The sequence below is a fragment of the Cyprinodon tularosa genome, unplaced genomic scaffold, assembly GCF_016077235.1.
Source record: "Cyprinodon tularosa strain WSP-4 unplaced genomic scaffold, ASM1607723v1 ctg389, whole genome shotgun sequence".
NCBI classification, from domain to species: Eukaryota; Metazoa; Chordata; class Actinopteri; order Cyprinodontiformes; family Cyprinodontidae; genus Cyprinodon; species Cyprinodon tularosa.
Genome location: NW_024039106.1, coordinates 758,215 through 782,673, shown reverse-complemented (window position 1 = coordinate 782,673; position 24,459 = coordinate 758,215). Strand labels below are relative to the sequence as shown.

Genomic DNA, 24,459 nt, shown 5'->3' with positions numbered 1-24,459 from the left:
ATGACCTATTTGGTGTACAAGTTAGAATTTCTCAGTTGTTTATCTCATGATTTTTTAATCTATCCCCACTCAGAGCACTTAAACCCAAAGGCTAAATCTATTCCCCCCCCTTCTGGTCTTTGTAAGTGCAGAAAGGATGTGCTTAGATTTTCTCTGCTTGGTTCTTCATGATAAAACTTGTTGCTGCAACATGGGGGATAAGTGCTCTTTTTCCTTTACTCTGTGGATTTCCTTTTCATGTATCATTTAATATGTCCTGTGTCATTTTATTGCTGTTTGAATAAATTTTTTTCAGGACTAACATTGCCTATTTTTATTGGTAAAATTGCCAGTGTTGTCAAACATGAATGAACCCTGTAGGGCAATGTAGTGCAGTTAAGTGTTTTCTTCTCTCTCATGTGAAAAACAATCGCACTGTCAATTAAAATACACTGTAGTCAGCCAACATGCAATCTAAACCCAACCACCCCTTGGAGGCAGGGATTACAGAGGTGTGACTCCACCATCTATTCTTCTGAGGGATGAGGGTGAATGGCATGAAGGCAAACAATTGCAGCAAGAGCTGACAGAGCCTAAATGGAGCATTGATTGCCCAGTTGCTCTGAGTGGTTTTGATAACAATTCAATAAATATTGAAATGAGAGTTGCTCTCCGGGGGTACCCTAGCACATCTGAATTAACAATAGAATGAAGAGAAGTTTCTGTGAAGCAGTGCTGGATGTGCTCTTTAAAAAGTTAATCGTTACTGTGGGCTGTCCAATTAATGTTAAAATGTGTATTTCAATTTAGATTTCAACCCCAAACAATCAAAAAACATTGTAATCACTAGAAAACAATTATTACTCAAATTATCTTACCAAATTGGTTTCCTCTATGACCTACGCATTGTAAAAAAAATGAGGCGGAAAGTCTTCTTAAAAGCTTAATATGAAAAAGTAATAAACTTTTAGTGTAATCATATGAATGTGGGTTTTCTCTAATAAACTTTATATAACACTAAATATAAAAAGCTAGTATAAAACTATGACTGTATTGATACCTGCTGATACCCGTCATGTAAACCCCTTTTTTTGCTTCAATGATATTACCATTTATCAGATACAAAAACACATTGTTTCAAAATGTACACACATCCTCTGAGCTTTAAAAAGACTTGCACACACACAAGTACATGCAAACAGAGATGGCAAAAGTACTCACTTTCCGTACTTGAGTAAAAGTACAGATACTTGTGTTAAAAAATACTCTGGTAAAAGTGGAAGTACTGATTAAACTTCTTTACTCAAGTAAAAGTAACAAAGTACAGGCTTGTAAATTTACTTAAAGTATAAAAGTGAAAGTAGAAACCACTTTTTTCATGCCGTTGCCTACATTTTAAATGGATGTCTGCCAATAGGACTAGAACTCCGTTGTGTTCATTTTCAATCATCTCGTCGTGCATGCTACTATGCTAACGCCACCGCCACCAAGCTGCAATGATTTGCCGCCAATGAATACCGCCGAATCTGTCGATTCATCTTGTAGTGGTGCATCAAATGCAACGTAGATTCCCATCCAATTAGATTGAATTTGGTATTGATGACGTGAAAAATAATAACGGTAACTCCATTGAAATGATTCAAAACTTAAGTAACAAGCCAATTTTTTAAAATGTAAGGAGTAGAAAGTACAGATATTTGTGTAAAAATGTAAGGAGTAGAAGTAAAAAGTCGCCAGAAAAATAAGTAGTAAAGTAAAGTAAAAATATCAGAAAAATCTACTTGAGTACAGTAACAAAGTATTTGTACTTCGTTACTTCCCATCTCTGCATGCAAACTTGATAAAGTCAGCAAAACTGATCTTCCAATCATGTGTACAGTAAATTTAGCATTTAATATTAGCAAAACAGCCGCTATTAATGTTTTAACACGCATACCTTCTTTAGTATGCAAAACATAAGCTTATAACTAAAACATGCTAAATAAAAAAAGACGATATGCAAAGTGAAAACATGTCACCAAGACAGGAATTTATCTAACCTAAAACTGAATGTGGGTAGAGTTTTTACATTTATATTTAGCTAATTTGAAATTCAGGTAAAAAAAAAAAAAAAAATCGTGTAAGAATCTCTGCTGTTATTGCGGCAAGAAGAAGCCCTATACGTGTAATGATGGACTATGGAGAGATGCATTTCTGCATATAAACATATTTTGACTGCTAGAAATAAAATTTGTAGAATAACATTGGAGAGTAATGAGGTTAACGCTTTAAAGGAATAGTACACCCAAAACATGATTAGCCTTCATTTTCTACTCACCCCCATGCTGAACAACACTCTGGAGTACTTTTTTGATATCTCAAATGCATCTGGAGATCTGGGAAAACGTGTCAATATTCCTCCATAATGCTCGTCCAATGTATTCCCAGTGTCCTGAGTGGGTAGCATCCAGAATTTACTCGAAACGAAGTCATTTAGAATGTTTTTAGAGCATAAACAGTAGTGTATAGGATTTCCTGAAAGCGCGCACATGCGCGTTCACGACGCTACGGAAGCCGGCAGACCAAACCAGCGCATTCAGCTCGGCAAAGAACTCATGCTCTTCCTCAACACTTAAGTCCTCAGACATTTTTCTTTCGTTGTTTCTTTCTTTGCACAGGTAAACAGCACATTTCTTCTTCTACGCTTGCATCATTGGCAGAGCAGACGCTGAATGCGCACTTTCATCTGGTTTGGTCTGCCGGCTTCCGTAGCGTCGTGAACGCGCATGTGCGCGCTTTCAGGAAATCCTATACACTACTGTTTATGCTCTAAAAACATTCTAAATGACTTCGTTTCGAGTAAATTCTGGATGCTACCCACTCAGGACACTTGGAATACATTGGACGAGCAGTATGGAGGAATATTGACACGTTTTTTGTGGACTTTTATGGACCTTTCTGTCTCGGTCACCATAGACCTCCATTATTTGAATGTCAGCAGACAGCAAGAAGCCTCCCAGATCTCCAGATGCATTTGAGATATCAAAAAAGTACTCCAGAGTGTTGTTCAGCATGGGGGTGAGTAGAAAATGAAGGCTAATCATGTTTTGGGTGTACTATTCCTTTAAGGCCTTCCTGATTTCCAAGAACTACCGGCAGCAGGAGCAACTTCTTTATTTAAATAGGATGGTCTTAACCAAATTAGTATCTGCTATTCATTGAACAAGTAACATTGTAGAACACCTGCAATTTGTGCAATAGTTGCATGTGCAAGCAACTTAGTGGTCCTTATTTGGAATCTTTCAATTTTAGACAATGGTAATTTCAGAAGTTAATTTTAGTATAGGAAAAAAATATAGGAGTTATGAAAAAGCAAGTATTCAAACAAGTCTGAAATTATACTGCCTCCCTTGTTATCTAATTTTAACTGTGATGAACTATGTGGAAGTTTGTTCAGCTCAAAGTGCTGATCCTAACCTGTCAGTCATCAACTTCCTGACTTAACAAAAACAGCAAGTGAAACTGGGAAGCATGTTCCTCCACTCAAGAACCACCAACACTGGAGCCCATCAGGGATGTGTTCTCCTCTACTTCAGCTGACCGGTTTGTGAAACTCCTCAAGCTTTCAAATGACACCATCATTAAGGTTCTGATGAGGACAAAGATGGATCTGCATACAGACAGGAGGTGGACCAGTTTGTTCCTGTTATTTTCTGTGTGTGTTTACACTCACCTGATTGTAAACCGAAGGGTATTCCATTTTAGCCCCTTCCCTTCTGTCAAGGACAAAACTGCTGTCCATTCTCTCCCTTGAAGCAGTTTTAGAATCAGGATTTGTTTTCCACAGTCTCACCTCCATTATCTGCCTGCTTCTCTACACTCCAAAGCCACAGCTGCCACCCTCTGACTCTTGGCCTGCCATTCAAGTCTTAAGGGCTGTGTATACTCCCGCAGCAGTGTGTCACAGTTAGCTTATCGCAGGGATGACACAGATATTTTTGATTTATGCCTAATTTTGAAACATGATCTGCACTATGTTATTGCACCCTACGACGCAAGAGGGACAATCACGAACTAGCTAGGATTGAGGATGTCAATGTGTCGGTTTGACAAGCTTATCACCGTCTATAACCTCTCATCCAATGCCGTAGGACACACAGTTCACCCATGAGTGTTCCTGAAAGACCAGCCATGGCGCTGCGTGTTTTGGCTTCAGGTGCAAACCAACAGAACGTCGCAAAGAGCTACAAACTAGCGTCCTGTACGGTGCCAGGTGTTGTGGATGGCACTACAGCCAGAGTTTCTGCCATTAGGCACCAAACAGGAAATATATGTAGAGCTGATGTATAATTGACCAATCAAAGACCTCCTTTCTCTCCTCCCTGCAAAGGTATCTGTCTGCCACTGTCTGTGGTCACCTAGAATTTTCCTGAGGTGCAACAGAGTGCCTGCAGAAGGGGAGGCATATCTGCGTTAACTGTGACACACACGCAGACGACCTGTATCTGAGCATAAACCAGGCTTTACCTTCCTTGCCTGGACTTGGACTGTCTCTTCCATGCACCACATATGAGCTGTCCTAATCTTGTAAACCTCTCACAAACTCTTCATTCAATAAACTGTATTGAAATGGATTCTGGTCTTTTGAGTGTCTTTCTAAATGTGGGCAAAAAAGCTACCTCACCCCATGACAGATCAATTGGTGAGCTCAGAACTATCTGAAGCTAAAACCACTTAAAACAGAGAAGATGAGTGTGGACTTCCCCTTCAGAGTGCTTACCCTCCTGAACCTAAACAACACTGTGTTGAGTGTGAACCTTACCAGTTCATTGGAACAATCTTCTTTAGTAAACAAGATGATAGATCTCAGACATGGACTTTTTTGCAAGAGTTGCCATCAGAGACCACTTGGAAAGCAACTTGGAAAGCACAACACTTCTCAGGAGCAGCTGGACATATTCTACACTGCCATCATTGAGTTTGTTTTGTGCATGACCAATCTTGTCATGCACAAAACAAGTGTGTCGTTTGTCTCATTGACAAATTAGGACAGGTCCAAACTAGGGTTGGGAATTGAAAAGATTTTCACGATTCCGATTCCCTTTTCGATTCTATGAAACGATTCGATTCTTTATCGATTCTTTTTTCGATTCCAATTTGGGGGAAAAAGGAGAACAAACAGTTTGATTATCAGCATCAACTTTGTTTACTTAACTATTGCACAATCTTACAAACTCAACAAGATCAAGATGTCCACAGGAAATGTGAAACTGGAGTAACATCTGTGTTTAAATGAAAAATGAATACAAGAACAAACTTAATAACCAACAATGTCTAATAACAAATGATGGGATAATAACCTATTTTAAATAACAAAAAATACTAATTATAAAACAGTAGTAGGGAAAATTAACAGTTCTTTTGCAGAAAGATGAGCATATCTGCCTTTTCTGGAAGGATACAGGATCTTTCAGGGCTTATGGTGTCTCCAGCCGTGGAGAACACCCTCTCAGATGGGGTGGAGGAAGCCTGCACACAGAGGTAGTTTTCAGCCAGTCCAGATAGCAAGGGCAGCGTATCTTGCTTGTTCAACCACCACAGTGTGGCGCTATCCCTGCAGGGGATGGAGGGCAAGCTTTTATAGAGCTGGATTTCCTGATCTACCCTCTAGGCTAAGGAAAGACGGGGCTTTGATTCACAAAGTGACCGCAGCTCGTTGTCTTCCTCCTCGAATAGTTCTTCCAACTTGCGTAACTTGCGTAACTTACGTAACTTACGTAAAAAACGTGACGTAAGTCGTGCTCCCCAGAGCCGACGCTCTAGGCTCTGGTGCTGCGGGAATCGAAAAAAGAATCGTTCAGCGAGCTGCCAAACGATGCCATGGAATCGGAAAATACGGAACCGGTTCTGAACAGGAACCGGTTTTCGATTCCCATCCCTAGTCCAAACTGCCATGATAAGGTTTTAGGATCATCATCAGCTGGTTTATCTCAGCATCCAAAACATGTTCAAGTGGGTTGAACAGGTTGAACAGGGTCAAAAAGGAGAAACTAACATCTCTGCTGTACCCACAGATGCTGTTCAGAGGCTGCTCAGACTTTACCTTCAGGTTGTTTTTCTGCTGAACAAAATGAACATCTCACAGGCAGGTTAGTCAGCCACTCCTGCAAAAAAAAAAAAAAAAAAAAATCCTCTATTATTGCTTCCACCTGCCTCATACAGTGTTGTCTGCTTTAAACATTTTGCAAGCATTTAACAACCAATACAAATTGCCAGGAAAACAAGCCTCACATAGCCATTTGAGGCATCTGCTCTTATTTAAAAGGAGTGATTTTGTGTTAGCTGACACTCATGAAACTGGTAGTTTTGTTTGTTTTTCTCAGCTGAGCCTAATGATTAGCATTCTTTGGGGCATTCTTCTTTTTTTTTTTTGCAAAGACTTTACAATGCATTATGTATATTGCTTCCACTGTAAGTGTTTTTTTATGTGTTTTTTTTTTCTGTCAAGCTCTCAGGGGCATGCCCCTGATGTCACCAGCCTGTTGGACTAAGGAATCATAATACCGTCTCCCTGCTCTCACCCATAGTTCGAGAAGGTTAGTGGATTTATTATCAAACTTATTCCCACCTATATTTTCTACTCAGCCACCAACCTGACCCCTAATTCACAGACTCTTTTATCCTTGTGCCACAAATAGAAGCCTTTTTAGTCAGTGTGTTAACTCCTACCAATTCTGATGCATGATGGACAGCTCCTCAACGTTTTCCATCATATATATGGATTGAGTCTATTTGTGAAATGATAATGGAGCAAAATGTGTAACAGGAAGTCTATCAGAGAATTTTTTAAAACAAGAGGCGATGCATTGATGATTGAATGAGATCTGCCGCATTGCAACTTTTTTATGGAGGACAATAGAGAGTGTTGTGGTATATGCCCTCTTATCCTCATGAGGTACCCGATCATGCTGCTGGTGGTTTCCTGCCAATTTCTAAACTCAAAAATCAATAAATAATAAAAATTTGAGTTACTGATTTTTTGAGTTCTCAAATCTGTTCATTACTATTAGTTAAAAATGGTCTCTAAACTCTCATTGTGTTGTGACAGGCCTAGACATAAGCAATAGCATGTTTTGACAACGAAATGCTCAGAATATACTTGGTTATAAGAAGGCAACTATCAACTTTGCATCTAATCCAAACCTGCCAAAGTCAGTTTTGTTTCACTATTTCCCACTTCACTGTGTGTGTGCATGTAAACACTGTCTGTTCAACCGGCTCAATACCTCCTAGGTCATTTTTAGCTACTGAACCATGAAAAACTCAAAGAGATGCATGGCGTAACAAACCACAAACAGTCATTTAAAACACATTGGACTCTTTGTTGTACATGTGTCTCCACCTTGCTTTTACTCACTGTGATGTGTCAGTGTTTTTCTGGTTGGCTGGCATCCACAACCATGTTCTGCTTCACCACTGATCAAATAGCCTTACTAATGGCTTGAGATGATGACACCAGCTGAAATGTTTTTCCCTGCAGCTCTAACTCTGCAAATTTAAGACAATTATTTGTTGCTTGTAGACAAAAAGTAGTTTTAAAAAGTAAGAAAAAGGAGGAATATTTTTTTATGGTTTGTTGGACAGAGCTGTGTATTTGTTGGTGTAAGTTTGCGGAAAATAAGGTAGATAGTGGCAAAGCGATGAAAGATTGATGTTATTGTAAAGCCAAGCTTTGGCAGGAATGAGATAGAAGCAAAGATTACCCAAAAAGACAACTGATATCTTATCTGGGATTTCAGAGCACGATCAGTGGTTTGAGAAAAGAAAAAACCTAAACTGCCCATTGCATTATTGATTTTCAAGTCAGCAACTAACAAACGTGTATTTTCTAAGATTGCAGTGGACTCTCCAGCTGAAACGATGGAATTAGAGTACAAATAAAAGTATTACATCTAATAGCTCCTCCGTTGCATGTTATCTCAGAAGCAACATGCCTTTGCGGATCTCAACACCAATTTGCTTTAGTAGCATCGGATGCTTCGAAGTCTCTTACCAGAGGGCAGCAGGATGAACAGTCCATGGTGAGGGTGTGAGGGGTCCTTAATAATGTTACGGGCTCAGGACATGCAGCGCTGGGGAGCCCCGATAATCTTCTCTGCTGTTCTCACCACTCTCCTCACTGTCTCCCAGTCTAAGGCGCTGCAGCCTCCACACCACACAGTGAGACAGCTGGTCAGAATGCTGTCTATGGTCCTTCTGTAGAAGGTAGTGAGGATGGGTGGGAGCAGGTGGGCTGTCCGGCCGGTTCTTCCTAAAGTCCAAGATTATCTCCTTCGTCTTTTCCACGTTCAGGATCAGGCTGTTATTTTTGAACCAGTCCACCAGCTGCTCCACCTCCTGTCTGTAGTTCTGGTTGTTGTCATCACTGATGAGGCCCACCACCATGGTGTAGTCTGCAAACTTCACAATGTGATTGGTGGTGAACCTGGGGACGCGGTCATGTGTCATCAGGGTGAACAGCAGGAGGTTCAGGATACAGCCCTGAGGAGAGCCTGCGCTTAGGATGATGACATCAGAGGTGTTCTTTGTGACCTGGACTGACTGAGGTCTGTTGGTGAGGAAGTCTAGCAGCCAGTTTTGAAGGGTTGTGTTGAAGCCCAGCTGTTCCAGTTTGCCCATCAGATGCTGTGGGATGATGGTGTTGAAAGCTTAATTGAAGTCTAGGAACAGCATCCGCACGTGGGGGTTCTTCTCCTCCAGGTGTGCCAGGCTCAGATGGAGAGCAGCAGAGATGGCGTCCTCTGTGGAGCGGTTTCGTCGGTAGGCAAACTGGAATGGGTTGAATGTTGCATATGGTGCACACTGGAGATGATGTGTTCTTTAACGAGCCTTTCAAAGCACTAAATCATGATTGGAGTCAGTGCAACAGGCTGGCAATCATTAAGTGGGGTGACCTGAGGCTTCTTTGGTACCGGAACAATGGTGGCAGACTTGAAGCATGCTGGAACTACGGATAGGTCGAGCTAGGTGTTAAAGATATCTGTGAGGACACCAGCCAGCTGATCTGCACACTCCTTATATAACAGCCCAGGCCCTGGGTCCTTCCTTGGGTTGACTCTCCTCAGAGTTTTCCTCACTTCAGCTGGGTCCAGGTTAAGTGCCTCCTCCCCCTGGTGTAGAATGGCTTTCACTGCTGGAGTGCTGTTTAGTGCCTCAAACTTTCTAAAGAAGTTGTTCAGTTTATTTAGGAAGTCAGTGTTTGCTTCATCTACCGGGGGGAAGGGTGTGTTTTAGTACATGATCATCCAAATGCCTTTCCACATCTTCCTGGTGTTGCTGTCATTGTGGAAAAGATCCTGGATTTTCGGGCTTTGCTGATCTGATGGCACGGTTTAAGTTGGCACGCGTTGTTCTCAGTGCCTCTGTATCACCAGACTTGAAAGCTGAGTTCTGTGCTTTTAGCGATTTCCAGAACCTCTCCATTTATCCAGGGTGGTTGGTTGACCCGGGTGGTGATATTCTTTTTGATGCTGGCATCTTCAATACATTTGTTAATGTAGGCTGACACAGTCATGGCATACTCATCAATATTTAATAAGTTGTCAAATGTTGCTGAAGCCTTGAAGATGTTCCAGTCAGAGCATTCAAAACAGTCTTGGAGTTTCTCCATGGCTCCCTCAGACCACACTCGGACTGTCAGTTTAGCCCTGATCAGCTGGGGCTTATATGCAGGGATAAGAATGACTGAGAGATGATCTGATGACCTGAGGTGGGGGCTGCTCTGAATGCATTTTTGTTGTTAGAGTAAACCAAGTCTAAAATGTTTTCAAAATCTCCAGCAATGATGAAAACACCCTTTGTGAATGCAGATTGGAGCTCAGAGATAGCCTGGTATACAGTCTTCATGGCCTCTTTTGTATTAGCGCTGGGAGCAGCAGAAGCTGGCGACTGATCTAGCGTTCTTGCACCAGCTGTTGTTGATGTAAACACAGAGCCCACCACCTCGATTCTTACCGCTTAGTTCTTTATTCCTATTGGCGCGGTATAGCGTTAGCCCCTCCAGGTTAATAGCATTGACAGGTATTTCTAGATGCAGCCAAGACTGTGTCAGAATAATGGCGCAGCAGTTACTAATCTCCTTCTTTGATGAGAGTTCCAGGCGGAGATTATCCATTTTGTTTTCTAGAGAGCGGACGTTGGAGAGCATGATTGATGGAAGTGGAGGTCTGTGAGGATTTCTCTTTGGCTTCTTAGTTTGCCCCCCCTGCAGCCTCGCTTTCTCTGTCTTGCGCATCTCTTCCTTCAACAGTTACATTCCGATGTAGTGTTGAGATCCGTCTGTAGCACTCCACAGCTTTTTAAGCAGTCCAAACCCTGCAATATCATAATGTGAGACAAACCAGCTGCTGGGGAACTGTGATGCAAGCAAGCCAGCCCTCCAACATCCTGCTACTTTAAAACCCAATGCGTGGGACTGAATGTCCTCTTTTACCCCATGGCTACCTGCCTGCAAGGGAGAGAAGCTGCCTTCACCTGAAGCCCTTTCAAAGCAACTGTATTTGCAGGCAACCTAGCTAACCAGGTAACCTTCCTGCAATGCGAACCTCTGATTGCAGTGCACCTGTCGAATTCCTGTTACCACACCTACTGTGAGGATCTGGCACTGCAGTGCATCAATTATGGCTTATATTGTCAGTGGGGATGCTCCTGACATTGGCGTAAATTATTAAATAGATTAAAGCCCATCAAATTCCCTTGTTGTTTGTATCAGACTGATTCATATCTCCCCCAGAGCTGACCCAGCCTTGAAAACAGACCAGTTTGTTGACTGGATCGGATCAGAAACACACGCTGCACTCTTCTTCCGTCCAGAGTCAACACACCGTAAAACCTCATTCCATGTATTCTTATCTGACATTTACTCAGCTTTCATTTAAATGGCTATAGCCTCTTTGAGATCAAGAGGGACCTGTAAAGGGCAGCAAATAAAATAAAAAAAAACAAATATATAAATTGTCTTAAATATCTTTTTGGGTTTCATCAAATTACATTATATTTTCTTAGTTCTCTACTGGATCATCCAAATGCTGCCTGACAAACTTCAGGCGGGCCTGGATATGCACTGGTCTAAGCAGGGTGACATGCCTGAAGGATACTTTAGTCAAAAGTCTTGTTGCCTGTTCCAGAAAATTAAAAATTAGTTATCACTGTTTTTATGATCCACCATGTGTTGCCAAAGATACATTTTGGATGACCAAGCTTAGCAATCCTCCATGCCCATTTTTGGCTAGATTCACACTGGGGGTCTTAATGCTCAATGCCGATTTTTTTGTCAGATACGATTTTGTTGTGTGGCTGTTTGCATGATCATCTCAAATTGTGTCCCTTAAGTGTCCTGCACGCACAGAAAAACAATAAAATGTCACGTCAAACCACACTAGGTGCACAAGTGATCCACAGGTGCAAAAGAACATAAGACGTGTCAGAAGTCTGTGTTTAAGGATCGATTGAAAGCTGTTAAGCAGCAAAAGTAGCCGGATGAAACAGCAGACAAAAAAGGAAAGAAAGTAGAAAGAGAGATAAACTATTAATTCCAGCTTTTGGTCGCGGTTCATTGAATTACTATGATTCCTCAAGTTTCTTTTGGATCGTTGCAACCACCCAAATACTAATGTATCAAACATTTCACTGTCCCTCTGCTGTACATGCTGTCCTCCATTTTTGTTCTGTTGAAACAGTTTTTTCCCCTGCACTGTTAGAACCACTGTTGAGCATGAACGCTTTTGATGAACGCCGTTCACTGAATACATTCATAGTTTTAGTGAACGGTAAACTGTACAGATCAGTTTTAGAGGAATAAACATGAATGAGAGCTAGGTTTACTCTGATAATAATTAGCAACATGCACAGCTCACATTCGCGTTCAATTTATAACAACCATTTTAATTGGATAACGTTAAGGAGAAGACGATTAGTAAAAGCTTTTTGTTTGCACCAATATTGAGAATATCACCAAAATAGTTCCAGGAGCCCTCCCATTTGCTAAAGCACAAGTATTAGTTATGCAGTACAAGTAATTGCTGTACACATGATTTCATATAAAAAAGTCAATTAAGACTAAGTCTAAGTCTGTTTTTTCTTTCATTTATGTAACGGAATACAAATTAAAAGTTTCATTTTGTTAAAATGTTCAGCAGGACATTATGGTACTAGAATAATAGATGGATGTATTTTAGGTCTGCCAAAACTCTTAGCTGATAGCATCACATTATAGTTCTCTAATACAACTATAGGCACCTCATTTCAAAGGTCTACCAAGCTGAGATGCTCATTCAAGAAAGGAAATGGTAGTAAATTGGTCATACTTGTTTCCTTGCAACATTCTGTGGCTTGACCCTTCTCTGACTCTGCTTAACGTCAAAGCAATATAGAGAGATGGCCCATAAGAGTCATAGCAATCGCACCTTACTGACAACAGTGGGTCATAACTTCACCAAATGACCTGCTATTTGGACCAGCAGGGACAACCTAACTCTGGTGCAATAATTTACCTTTAGAAATGGACTTTGGTGCTGATGTGAAACATCACAGAGTGCTGCTGCACTCAGCATGACCTAAAGCTTTACTGGTCAAGGCAACATCTAATAATATTCTAGATAATGGAATATTTTGTTAGGGATAATGGGATTATGGAGGCAAACACAGCCCTGCAGGGGAAGATAAACAATAAATGTTAATACAACAGATGTTCTATTACGGTAAATCTACTGAGAAGTAAGGTGCAGCCTTCAATTTCTGCCTTTTATTTGCCTCCTTGTAAGTCCTTGTATGTTGCATGTAAACACACTAGACAAAATACAAAGCCTTTTATAGGCATTCATGATATTGAAATTCTCCATATTTTTCATTAGCAACAAAAGCATGTATTTGTTGAATTATTTGGAAGAAGAAAGCGACGGGTTAATGTTACTAATAGTCTTAAAAAATGCATGATATATTTTTTTTTACTATGATTAAATGTGAAGGGGTGTGATTGTTTGTGTAACCAATGCACAGTACATTTCAGTGCATGAAAGCAGAAAAGGACACAGCTGCTCTTTTACATAGCAATGAGCTTTCATGTCATCCATCTCTCCTTAATGTTTTTCTTTTTTGTAATTCCTGATTAGCACTTACACTAAAACCATGTACTTAGATAGCCTCTGCACTTCCCCTAGGTAGCTGGGATTCATGTGCACCCACAGAGGCCCCTGCTTGCTGCACATCCTCTAAGCTTGTGGAAAATTACAAACACACACAAGGTCACGATGGAGTAGAGCCAGCCTCCCACAGAGCCCATCTGATCCAGTCTGAAATGCAGCAATTACTCCCCCCCCCCCCGTGTGTCTCGTTGTGTGGCTGTAGCTTTTTCATTATTTATTTGAACAAATAGGATTACAGTTGGTCTGCGGTGGATTGATTGTGACCAGGGGTGAGAGGCTCCAGAGAGCTTGGGCACAAGGGGTTTTGCTGAGCTGCCTCTCTGCGTTGAGTATCAAACCAATCTGCCATGTTGTACAATTCGTCGACCTCCTCTACACACTCTCTGGACAACGAAGTACTGCCTCGTTGATGTATGCCATCTTTGCCCGGCTGCGTTCCCTCGGCTGATTGATAGGGATATGTGCTGGTTGGTTGGAGAATACCACTTCTGGGAAAATATATGTTTATAGGACCCATTAAAAGTACCTATCTGTCATTTTCTATGAAGCACTGCACTCACGTCTGACAGCCTGTTCACATCCTGGTTAATGGAGATTTTTTGGGGGGGCGGAGTGCTCTTAGGAAGATTGTCACTCACAACAAGCAGTGTTTCAATTGACTTGAAAATAAATTTGCATCTTAATAATGAAGCTCAGTAATGACAGGATAGGACTTTTGCACCCCCCTCACAGATTAATTGCTTAGTGAGGTAATATGTTTCTAGCAAAATGAGAGCACTTCGACTAAGAAAGGAACAAAAATAGGTACATGCATATTTATTTTGGTATAAGTGTATCATACCCTTATCAACAATTAGGCTCAGCGTAAATATCTTTATCTGAAAAAATTGTATTTGTTTTTTTAAACCAAATCCTATCTGCAAATTGACACATGAAAATAGGGTTTAAAACAGGCATCAGTGTCCAATTTCTCCACAAACCTACAGAAAACAAGTCAAACATGACAATTTTTCATAGCCTATGCTATCCAGGAACCCTGGGATCCAACATTTACTAATGGGCAGCTCATGATACTCTGTCAATACAAAGTAAGTTCAGTCTATTGTCTTGTATCTGAAATCAATGATGTGAGCTTAAGAGAGCAAAGAGAAAAAGAAGCAACTCAGTATTTTAGGAAAAGTTCCAATTAGCAGTCATTTTGAATCAGCACAGTCTACGTGGTCTATAATGGCTGATAGTTTCTCCCAGATGCAGTTTGACCTAGCAGCTACCCCTCTGAAAATGCCCTCTTTTAAAGTGATGAAGCTCTGGGTCTCAAAGGTAGACTTATCTTCTTGTTAAGATTGATTGAAAGTATTTTTTTTTTACCCGATGAAAACCAGGGAGGAGTGTGATAAATAGCTCAGCCCCTCTACCTCCCTGATGGTGATATTAGTGCAGATTAAGATAAATGGGGTCTCTCTATAGCATCATGCAAATGTGTGCTGCGGCTGCCATTTATCTAAGGATGTGAAAAAAACAACAAAACAAAAAATAACAAACAAAACTGAAAAAAAAAAACGTATGAAATTTTTTTTATTTCTTTCTCTTCTAAATATTTTCTTTTTCTGGTCTCGTAGAAATGACTACTGTATCTATGAAGAAGAACTCCTCACACACTCCTAACCCCCTTCTGTCCTACTGTGTTGGGACTATCTTTAAGTGAAGTTTGTAAAATAATGAATTCCAGTTTTTGAAGACTTCAATTTAAACAACATTGGCAAATATGATGGTTTAAGCAGTTTAATTCTTGAATAGAATCAAGAGGCAGCAGTGAAAGAAAATAGTTTTAAATTTGATAAATGAGTCAGTACAGCAGGCCAGTCTAGTACTACTATGAGGGAGGTCTTTAGGACCCTAGATCTGGCAAGGCTTAGCCCCAGGTAAGATGCTATAGTCTATGCGCAAGGTGTGTTCAAATAATGTAGTTTAAGGACCCTAAGCATCTAGCTTTTCCATGCATTATGCACCCCTTTTAAGTTTACTTTTGTTATAAAACAGTCTTGTGTTGGTCTAATTATGTATTATGTTTTTATACATATTTTACAGAATAGGCTGTATGATGACACTTATGGGAACATGGCTCTTTTTCTGCTCTACATTGCCTTTGCAATGTTCTTATTCCTATTTGGGTCAACTGACCATGTTAGATTGTGATTTTTTTAAATAGCTACAAACATGTTTTTTTTTTTTAAACAAATTAACTTTATTCAGTCCTATGCAATACAGTTTTAGTAATTAATTCATGTTAGTTTTGCTCCCAATTAAGCCTTTTCAAAGCCTTCAAAGATCTTGAAGACAAAGTAAGATCTAGATCAAAAGGTTCTTCTGTGACATTACCTTACATACAAAATTAATCCCTGAAAGAAGAATATTTAAAAAAAATTGCAAATACTATTCACAAGACATCAAACTGAGAAGTATCTATTAATAATAAGTAGCATTGTTCTAACAATTTTATATAGATTGACTGTACAGTTATAGAGCTGGTTGAAACTTGATACTTTAAGGTGAAAGGAGTTAATGGTTTTATGATACTTGGTTGACATATGTTTTAATAATGGATTGCAGGCATAACTAAGGAGCAATTATCCAGGCGTGTTGGGAGCTGGAGAAAATCCCATCTTTCTCCAGCAGAGTCCGCCGTGGATCCTCTGAGGGAGCCTCCTGCACAGCTGCAGCTCATCTAGATCATCAGAGGATCCACTATATAAGCTGTCTTCAGACCTTGCCTCAACGCCGCAGTGTTGTTCCAGTTGGTCAGCGCTAAAGCCTAGATCTTTGAGTATCTCCATAACTTTGAATCCAGGTTGGATTCTAACCACTATCTCTGTGTTTCCAGGAAACCAGTGCCTCCTCCGTGAAAGCTCAGGAAGAGCTAACCTGCCGAGCCGACCCTCTGAGCCAAACCCTGAAGTTTCTCTGAGAACCTCCAAGCAGCTCTGGACCAGAGCTGGGAAACCAAAGCTAAGGTCTGTTCAAGCTAGACCTGAGACGCTGAAGCAGCAAACGGACTCTGCTGATAAACACCTCTCCAGAACCAACAGTGACTCTCCCAAAGAGAAACTCAAGAACCCTCAAGGTACAATCACAGCTCACTTGGAAATCAAATCCTGTCAGCAGTCCTTAACCGCTCTGTCTCTCACGCAGACTCCGGTGAAACCAGAACCCAGGCCCGAACCAGTCATCAGTACATTCTGTGTGTTGTGCATAATAAACGTGTTAAACTTTCATCCTTGTGTCCGTCAAGTGGTGTTCTGCATAATTGGGTCTCCATTTGAGAACCCATCATGACAAGGCGTAGTGTGGAGAAGGCATGTAGTGATTTCCCCAAGCAGGCTGCTTTAAGCTGTTGATCAATCAAATCAGCTAAACAGAGAGCAGAAGGACAACCTTATAAGGAGGGAGGTATAACCTTGATGTTATACAGCAGCTTAATGAATAAACAAAGTTGCCACTTTAACAATGGTAAACACTCTGCATGTGCACAAGAAAATCAACAGCATGACTGGATGCCCCTAAAACATGAGGGTAGCTCACATCAGCTCTTTTGTTCCTACTACTGTAAATAGGGGTAATTCAGTCTACCTGGGCTGTTGGTTTTTTGAGTGAAACATCTTTATGGGTTTTTAAGAAATCTGTATCACCTGTAAATAAAACTGTGCTACTCTGTAAACAAGGGCATTAGAGGTGCGAGAAAAAAAGTCAAAAAGCAAGGACTTTTTGTCTGACTAGTTTTGCAAGATTGCTCAAGATAGATTGTCAAACCAGTGTTTGTAAAGGTCACCCAAAGGTAACATGAGATTATGAGCAGAGCAGATTTCTGCATATTTAACAAATTGTTCACCCAAAGATGTCATTTATAGTGCATCTGACTCGCAGAAGAGATGGCTTTGTATGAAATACACGTTCGATTATAGACTGCACAACAACAGACCACTGTATCTTTTTAATCAGTTATTCTCCTATTCTGTTGCTTTATAAACAAATAGAAAATTGTAAAATAAATAAGGTTCTGTTGAAATAATATGTAATCAGCTGAAAGACAACAAGCTTAAAGAGGCTTAATATTTAACTTAATCTGTTTCTGTATTCCTGAGGTTCGACCATAGGTAAAGTTAAGGCTGCTGTTTATTGAAATGTTTATGATAGTTTAAGTCTAAGTTTTGCCCGCTTGCTGTATACAAAGTGGGTGAAATGTAATTGTGTTCTTTCCTTAGGAAAATCATTCATCTTGTAAAAAAAAACATGCAGCCAGAGCTCCAAGGTATGTTTAAGATCAAGGAGTTCTGCAAGACCAGGAATATTAATTCATTCTACATTCAAACCCTGTAGTGCTGACATGTATAAGTGCATAAAAATGATGGCTCTACAAGGCATTCACTCAAAAGTGCTGATCATAAATGGCCGTATATTTTTTACAATTGTTCTGTTCTTTGTGTCGCTATACCACATAAAACTCAAATGAAATACACTGAGGTTTGTGGTTATAATGTGACCCAATGTGAAAGTCGAAGAATAATTCATGCTTTGCAAAATATCACAAATCAGGTAGCAAAAGCTCGGTTTTTATCAATATTTATGACTTCCCTGATGAATAAATCACACATTAACAAAAAAAGAAAAAAAAATTTTATCTGGCCAATCTAAAAAAAAGCACAATGATTTAAACAATCTTATCCTGACACAAGGTTGCAACAAGAGTAATGGATAAAGAAACTCCAATTACAAGTTCAATTAAAAGTTGAAGTTCATCACAGTAGCCAACCAACTCAACTTCTTTCCCTCCCTAATGTGTTCTGGGTGACTCAACGAGAAATGCATCTTTATACATGACATTATACCACCCTGCAGAGTGATTCCGGATTAGAGCAGAAAGGGCTGCCAATCAGGGGCAGGAGCCCAAAGCTAATCAATCCAAGTAGACCATGGTATGATTTTTTTACCCCTTTCCATCTTAGGGCTTCAGCAGGCTGACAGTTTGCTGGATGGTTGACTTCGCTTTATTCCTGCAGCCTTTGTAAATCACAGCCCTGTTATAACAAGTGTAAATGTCTCTTGCTGGCTTGGTTGAAAAAGATCGCCTCACTGCAGCTGCCAAGTTTATATAAAAATGAGAAGTAATATATACATATATATCAATATATATATATAGACTGTTATTACCTTAACAACGGCACCACTTGTGTGACTGAGACCAGAGACCATTGCCTGCAGAAGAAATGTGGCTCAATTTTGCAGGGCTTGAGTATGTTGATTCGGTTCAGAAATGTTTTGAACCAGATCAAAGTTTTACTTGTAGTCAGACATGCCTCCGTCAGATTATGAAAAGCTTTCAGGCTGAAGTTTTTGGCAAGGGAAAAAAAAACTTCAGCAACACTTAAAATGCAGGGGCACACTTTTTTGCTGACCATCAGCTGTGACCTACTTCAAGGTCAGGAGGCCACAATCATAACGCGTTGGTCTCCAATAAATTGTGTCCCTACACTTAAAGTGTTGCTGAAGTTTTTTTCTCACCAGTTCATTGACCCCCTTCATGCACTTGAAAGTTGGTGAAGTTTTGCCAGCAACTCTGAATCCCTGGTAGAAGTTTTTCCCAAGGACTGAGATATGACATGGACCCAGGAGTATTACGGCCAGGGTATAGATTTTTTATTTTTTTTGGTAATTGGAGAATAAAGTCATAAAACTACGACAGTAAGGTCACAACAAGAATAAAGTGATAAAATCATGAGAATAAAGTCATAACATCATGAGAATAAAGTCGCAATATTACAAGAATAAAGTCATACAATTAGAGGATTAAAGTCATAATAATAAAAGAATAAAGTCATAAAATGACATGATTTAAGTTGCAACAATATGTCAAAATAAAGTCCTAATATTTTGAGAATAAGGTAATAAATTAATGAGAATAAAGTTATAATATTATCAGGATTAAGTCCTAATATTAAGAGAATTAAGTTGTATGTTATGATAACTCTTACAAGAAGCACTTGCTTCCCTAAAATGAAGAATTATAAACATTTGACAAATCAAGTCTGTTAGCAAACCAGTATTAAATTGGGCAGTATGTCAAAGTGGACTCAGGTTGCTGTTTGGTGGTGCTGGTCGGCCGTGAAATGCTGGTCGCAGCTCAAAGCTTTCTTTCTGAAATGGGTTGTGGTATGATTCAATTCAATTCAGTTTATTTATATAGCGCCAAATTCACAACACATGTCATCTCAAGGCACTTTACAGTTCAACCAGATCATACAGTCAAATTGATACAGAGTTTTCTATCTAAGGAAAACCAGTTGATTGCATTGACTCATTGACTCAAATACAATCCCCCACACTAAGCATGCTTGTAGCAACAGTGGAGAGGAAAAACTCCCTTTTAACAGGAAGAAACCTCCAGCAGAACCAGGCTCAGTGTGAGCGGCCATCTGCCGAGGCCGACTGGGGTTCAAGGAGACAGAAGCAGAGATACAAAAAGCAGCTGTAAAAGGCGGCCCCGTCCAGGAAACACACAGCCAGGCAGACGAGCTCCAAGGCAGCTCCCATGCCAGAGGACGAAGAGAGCACATCCACTCAGTCACGGTCAGAGAAACAGGACCACACTGGAAAACAGGCCGATCTCTAACATCTATAAACAAGGGTGTTTATAGAAGCAGCACAGCTGATGTTTCTTTCCAGGATGACGTCACAGCCAAACAGGAACAGACGAGGCAAAGCTACTCTGAGGAAAAGCAGAGAGAGCAGAAGGTTAGAGATTGAACTAACAGATTCTGCAGAATAGGAGAACAGAGAGAGAATGAAGCAGAATGATGAAATGGGGGTCCCTATGTCCTCCAAAAGTCTAAGCCTATAGCAGCATAACTATAGAGATAGCTCAGGATAACCTGAGCCACCCTAACTATAAGCTTTATCAAAAAGGAAAGTTTTAAGCCTAGCCTTAAAAGTAGACAGGGTGTCTGCCTCACGGACTAAAACTGGTAGTTGGTTCCACAGGAGAGGAGCCTGATAACTAAAAGATCTGCCTCCCATTCTACTTTTAGAAACTCTAGGAACCACTAGTAAACCTGCAGATTGAGAGCGAAGTGCTCTGTTAGGAACATAAGGAACAATCAGATCTCTGATATAAGATGGAGCTTGGCCATTTAAGGCTTTATATGTGAGAAGGAGGATTTTAAATTCTATTCTTGATTTAACAGGAAGCCAATGAAGAGAAGCCAGGATAGGCGAGATATGATCTCTCTTTTTAATTTTCATTAGAACTCTGGCTGCAGCATTTTGGATCAGCTGAAGGCTTTTAACTACAGTTTGTGGACTTCCTGATAGTAAAGAATTACAATAGTCCAGCCTTGAAGTAACAAATGCATGGACTAGTTTCTCAGCATCACCCCTGGACAGGAGATTTCTAATTTTTGCAATGTTCCTCAGATGAAAGAAGGAAATTCTAGAAACCTCTTTGATATGGGATTTAAATGACAGGTCCTGATCAAAAATAACACCAAGATTTTTTACTTTATTATCTGAAATCAGTTTAATCCCATCCAAATGAAGTGACTGGCTAATCAGTTTCTTTTTCAGAGACTCTGGTCCAAAGACTATAACTTCTGTTTTGTCTGCATTCAGAAGCAGAAAGTTAAGAGTCATCCAGGTTTTTATGTCTTCAAGACATGCCTGTAATCTATGTAATGGGTTAGCTTCATCTGGATTTATAGACAGATATAGCTGAGTATCATCAGCATAACAGTGGAAATTAATCCCATGCTGTCTAATAACTCTACCAATTGGGAGCATGTATAAAGTAAAGAGAATTGGTCCTAGCACTGATCCCTGTGGTACTCCACAGGTAACCTTTGAGCGTGTTGAAGATCTATCATTAACATGAACAAACTGAATTCGATCAGATAGATAAGATTTAAACCAGTCTAGTGCTGTTCCTTTAATTCCAACAAAATATTCAAGTCTTTCTAAAAGAATATTATGGTCAACTGTATCAAATGCAGCACTAAGATCCAACAGGACGAGCACAGATACAAGTCCATTATCTGAGGCCATGAGAATATCATTAGTGACTTTCACCAGAGCTGTTTCAGTGCTATGATGAGCTCTAAAGCCAGACTGAAACTCTTCAAAAAGTTCATTATGGTGGAAGTGATCGCAAACTTGTTTGGCAACTACTTTCTCAAGAATTTTGGATAAGAAAGGAAGATTGGATATAGGTCTATAATTGACCAAGTCATCTGGGTCAAGAGACGGTTTCTTAAGCAGAGGTTTAATTACAGCAACCTTAAAAGCTTTAGGTACATATCCCTGTAACAGAGATAGATTAATCACATCTAAAATGGAGGAGGAGATCAAAGGGAATACCTCCTTAAATAACCTGGTTGGAACTGGATCTAACATACAAGTTGAAGGCTTAGATGAAGACAATAATTTTGCTAATTCAGAGAGTTCAACTGGATCAAAGCAGTCTAAACCCGGTTCAGATTCCATGACTACCTCAGGTACAATCGCGGATAGAGGAGTGCTTATGATCTTATTTTTAATAAGATCAATCTTATTTATAAAGAATCCCATAAAATCATTGCTGCTAAGAGCAGGTGGAATGGACGGTTCAACAGAGCTATGGCTCTGGGTGAGTTTGGCAACTGTATTAAAAAGAAATCTAGGATTATTCTTATTCTCCTCTATTACTGAGGAGAAGTATGCTGCTCTTGCTTTACAAAGGGTCCTCTTATACAGCAGTAAACCATTTTTCCAGACTAGGAAGGACTCTCGCAGGCCTGTGGAGCGATATTTTCTCTCCAGTTTCCTAGCATTTTGCTTCAAAGTACGCAGCTCTGCATTAAACCAAGGAGCAAGCTTTCTATTTTTAACGGTTTTCATTTTCAAAGGAGCTGCGTTGTCTAAGGCAATACGCAGAGAACTAGCAACCCCATCAACAAAATCATCAACCTGTGAAGGGGAATAAGCTAAGCTTTTGCACTCTGCAGCACTGCTCAGTGACACAGAGGAGAGAGAAAGTGAAGCAGATTCTTTAAAATTTATAACTGCACTATCTGATAAAGATCTACTAAAATGTAACCTTCTTTTGGGGGAGGAGAACTCTGTTAAAGTAATCCTGAAGGTTATTAGAAAGTGGTCAGAGAGGACAGGGTTGTGAGGAAATACTATTATTTCTTCACATTCTATGCCGTATGTCAGCACAAGATCCAAAGTATGAAGATGAGAATGCGTGGGACTATTCACATTTTGAACAAAGCCAATAGTGTCTAAGATAGCATTAAAGGCTGCTCTTAAGCTATCGCCTTCAATGTCAGCATGGATGTTAAAATCTCCCACTATGATGACCCTGTCAGTTTTTAATACCAAATCAGAAAGGAACTCTGAAAACTCATCTAAAAATTCAGAGTAAGGACCTGGTGGACGATACAAAGTTACAAAAAGAAGAGGTTTTCTTGCCTTGAAATTTGGATCAGGGAAATTAAGGGTTAAATGTTCAAAAGAGTTGTAGGTATTAATTGTTTTGGGAGTAATCAGTAAGTCAGACTGGAAGATTGTTGCTACTCCTCCTCCTCGCCCAGAACTTCTGGGGATGTGAAAATTTAAATAGCTTGAAGGAGTTGCCTCATTTATGCTCACATAATCCTCTTGCTGCAGCCAGGTTTCTGTAAGGCAAAACAAGTCAATGTGATTATCACAAATCAAGTCATTAACTAGTAGACTTTTAGAGGAAAGCGATCTTATGTTAAACAGACCGCATTTAATTGTTTTAACTTTTTCCCCAATTGGAGTTATTTTGATTTTAATTAGATTATCATGATTTACTCCTTTGCGAATCTTTGCTAATTTATTAGATTTTGGTCGTGGGCAAGACACTGTCTGGATGGAGTAAAGAGTGGGTAACAGTAGAGAAGCTGCAGAGATGTGTGTTAAACTACAACTCTGCTTCCTGGTCTGCACCCTGGGTGGTCAGGGTTTTGGAGGACTAATAAATGTGGCCAGATTCCTAGAAAGAAGAGCTAAACCATCCAAAGTGGGATGGATGCCGTCTCTCCGAATCAGACCAGGCTTTCCCCAAAAGGATTGCCAATTATTAATGTAGCCCACGTTGTTTTCAGGGCACCACCTAGACAACCAGCGGTTGAATGACGACATGCGGCTAAACATGTCATCACTGGTCAGATCAGGGAGGGGACCAGAGAAAATTACGGAGTCCGACATTTTTTTGGCAAACTTACACACCGAAGCAACACTAATTTTAGTGACCTCCGATCGGCGTAACCGGGTGTCATTACCACCAGCGTGAATAACAATCTTACTGTATTTAACCTTATCCTTAGCCAGTAGTTTCAGGTAGGATTTGATGTCGCCCGTTCTGGCCCCCGGCAAACATTTGACTATGGTCCCTGGTGTCTCTAATGCCACGTTTCTGACTATGGAGCTGCCAATCACCAGAGTGGGCTTCTCAGTGGGTGTGTCACTGAGTGGGGAAAACCGGTTAGAAACGTCAACGGGTTGGTGGTGACCAGTGGGCAGAGATCCACGACTACGCTTTCTGCGTACAGTTACCCAATCGCCTGGCTGCTCAGGCACTTTTGGAGGACAGCTACGTGGGGGGCCTACTTTAACTCCTGGATGTTCAACAGCCTGAAGCCTGGATTCTAACTCTGACACCCTCGCCTCCAAAGCTACAAAAATACTACACTTATTACACATCCCATTATCACTAAAGGAGGCAGAGGAATAACTGAACATCTGACACAGAGAGCAGGAGAGAGGAGAGGAAGAAGGAAGAGTTGGAAAAGAGTCAAGGGAGGGAGAGAGAGAAGCCATAGCAATGCTAAGCTAGCGCTAGCCTAGGCTAGCTACTTCTTGCTATCAGAAATAAAACCGTGTGAAACTGACAAGTGCTCAGTAGAAAAGTGCAGCAGAAGGTGCTATGTTTTAAAGTAGTCAGTTAGAGTTACTTAGATATAGAGATATCACAGAGAAAATAACTTAACTTCAGATGGAGATCCTCTGAACAGCTGCACACTCAGTTAATCCAAACAGGAAGTGAACCAAGAATGAAGACTTCATTCTCGTAATTTTCAACTTTATTCTCGTAATTTTTTGACTTTATTGTCGTAAATGTACGACTTTATTCTTTTATGTTACGACTTCATTCTTTTATGTTTCGATTTTATTCTTGTATTATTGCGACTTTATTCTCATAATATTGTGACTTTATTCTCGTATTCAAAAAAATATATATCTTTAGCCT

At 40.2% G+C, this 24,459-nt stretch overlaps 1 long non-coding RNA gene across 1 annotated transcript in view; it reads left to right on the top strand.

Annotated features, from left to right (window-relative positions):
- The first annotated feature begins 6,087 nt into the window (after nt 1–6,087).
- The window catches only part of LOC119791418, a 28,709-nt gene continuing 10,337 nt past the window's right edge, over nt 6,088–24,459 (top strand). Inside the window, exons 1-2 of the long non-coding RNA XR_005281856.1 lie at nt 6,088–6,107; nt 6,467–6,554. This is a non-coding gene — a long non-coding RNA (uncharacterized LOC119791418). The remainder of the gene's footprint in view (nt 6,108–6,466; nt 6,555–24,459) is intronic.